Source organism: Eulemur rufifrons, chromosome 16 (genome assembly GCF_041146395.1).
Source record: "Eulemur rufifrons isolate Redbay chromosome 16, OSU_ERuf_1, whole genome shotgun sequence".
Taxonomy (NCBI): Eukaryota; Metazoa; Chordata; class Mammalia; order Primates; family Lemuridae; genus Eulemur; species Eulemur rufifrons.
In genome coordinates this window covers 93,096,261-93,098,961 of record NC_090998.1, presented here as the reverse complement: position 1 = coordinate 93,098,961, position 2,701 = coordinate 93,096,261, and positions in this window count along the sequence as shown.

The following is a 2,701-nucleotide window of genomic DNA, read 5'->3' as shown; positions in this document are numbered from 1 at the left end:
AAAGGAAACACAGCTCCAAAAAGGGCCCTCGGAGGCCAAATTTGGTCAAAGCGCTTTGCAAATGCCAGGCCCTGAGCCCCCCAAGCCCCTAATTGGGAACAGGTTAGTGGAGACGCCAGCAGGGAGTAAACCATGTGGCCTCCGACAGGGCCTTCCCCACGGAGCTCTTTCTGATTTCGACACAAACCATAACAAACACCATGCAGAAGCAATTACACTGCAGCCTGCGGAGGGGGCAGCAACTGCAGTTGGGGTGGCTGGAAGTGGGCCCTTTAGGACAGGCCCCCCTGCGGGGTGGGGGACACCCCACTGTCAGTTCTGTGACCCTCCTGTGCCCAAAGCCCATGCCTGCCTTTCCAAAGGAAAACCACAAGCTGATTTATCATGGATTCGCCTAAACGTCTGAACATTTCGTGGGTGTTCAGCAGCTGGCCACGGAGCGGGAGCAGCATGGGATCCGCCTTCGGAAAGGGCAGATGGGTCCACTGGTATGAAATGGGTGGGTAAGTGAGGACTTCCCCTCTCAGATATTGATTTACAGCTGCCCAAGGGCCTTTAGTACTGGAGTCCAAAAGGGGAGCTGGCGTTGGAAAGGCAGGCCTCAGCGGGGCTGGGGATGTTTGTGTCTGGCTGAGTAAGGCTCCTGTCCCTGCACGCTTTCCGAGGACATCTGTTGAGTGCCCACTTTGTTCTGGGCTCCTCCGTATGACACGATTCCCTTGGACTCTGTGCTCGGGTTGCTCACAGGCTCAGGTCTTTGCCCCAGTGGGAGAGGGGAGGGAAGGAGACCGTGTGTGTGCACGTGCTGTGCCCAGCAGGGAGCCAAGGCGGCACAGGAGATGCATAGCTAATAGGGCCTCGCTTGCTCATCTGCAAATGTGAGTAATCAGAGTGTGGAGCCCACAGGTTGTTGTCAGCATCAAATAATCCAAGCAACATGCTTATAGAACACGGCAGGGGCTCAGCAAGCGTCAGCCATTATCACTGTTCTACCAGACGGGCCGCCAAGCCGGCAAACTCGCACTATGGTCTTGCTAGCTTTGCCCTTTGGGTTCCTCGGGCAGACTGGAAGAGGAGCCATGTTACAGAAATGGGAACCATTCATTCACCCAACAAATAATTATTTCCCAGCTGCCTTCTATAAATAAAGCAAAATGAAGCAAACACATACAAATCTGTTATTAATCAGAAACCCTGAGGCTGCAACAGAAGGCCCCTCCCAGCACCATGGCGGCGCTGCCCGGGCCCGAGAAGCCAACTCTAGGTGAGGGACGGTGGGGGGGTCTCGTGCACCATCCCGATTCCCGATTCCCAAGTGCAAAGCCCCAGAGACAGGTAGAGCAGGTCTGGAAAGGGGGTGTGGGCGCGCTTGTGGCCTTTAGCTGTACGGCTGGCAAGCCCAGCACTGCCCACCGCCTGTCCCGCTGACGCTGTCAACACCCACAGCCCACGGGCATCGGTCCAGCCTTTGGCCTGCCTGCCAGGGTCCTTCTCAGGCTGGCTCTGCCCTTGGCGGCCCCTCCTCTCGGAAACCTTCCTTTCAGTCTCTCAACTACCCATCCTCAGGCCCCATCGGCGGGGACCACCTCTGGGTCACCGCCAAGTCCTGGGCCCCGCCCAGCACCTGCCTGCAGACCATCAGCTCCGTCACCCAGGTCCGAGTGGACAGGAGGGAGACAGTCTGCGCCCCGAGTGTCCTGGCCTCAGGGCAGCTCCTGGAAGGGTGCCCCCCTTTTACTAAGCCCTAGATATGACTTTATATTGATGTCATTTATATTTTTCTTCAAAGTTAGAGTCCAAGTGGAGGAGGCCGGATTCAGGTTCCAATTCGGTTCTCAAAAAGGGCCATGGCCGAGTGGGATCTGGGTTTTTCCAAAGATCACTTTGGCAGGAGGTGGGATTGGAGGGGTGGGAGGCAGACCGCTGGGGGCCGGCAAGAGGAGGTGCTGTAATGGTCCAGGCTCCGAGGGAGGACCCCAAGCCAGGATGGGGGCCACGGGGATGGAAAGGGGGAGCCAAGTCAGAGAGGGAGGGGCGGCACTTGACTGGCATGGGGGCAGCGTGGGGAATGATCCCCAGGTTCCTCTCCCAGGGCCAGCTGGTGCCTTTAGTCACTGTGGAGCCTGCAGGTAGAAGGCAGGTGTGGGGAAAGGATGAGTTCAGTGTGGGCGTGGCCGTGAGACATCCAGGGTGAGCTTGCGGGAAGCAGAGAAGGGAGCTCAGAGGAGACACAGGGGCTGGAGGTTTGGTTTAAACTACAGGCCATTCACCACCAGTCGGTGAAGGCTTTGCCCACGCGGCTTCGCCCCACCTCCCCGATGCCTGGGGAGAGGGGGAGGCAGGAGCCCCGAGTGTTGCAACATCCTGAGGTGATTTATAGGGAAAACGTCCTGTGTGTTTGTTTCTCAGCACTGCCTTCCAAGAGGGAATCTAAAACCCCACATTCTGATCCGAAGTGTAATTTCCAGTCATTTCTACCGACAACATTTGGTTCTTATTATCAAAAGATACTCACACAGATGTAGCATTAAAATCTTGGCTTCGGTGGATAAAGAAAACAAGATAATCTAAAGTATTGCAGCAACCCTCAGACATTTACGATTCCAAGAAATGGCTATTGGATAACTCCTCCAGAATATCCGCTTCCCGATGTGTTTCTGGGTGGAAGAGAGCCGGCTGCCTGGCGACATCAGCCTGTTCA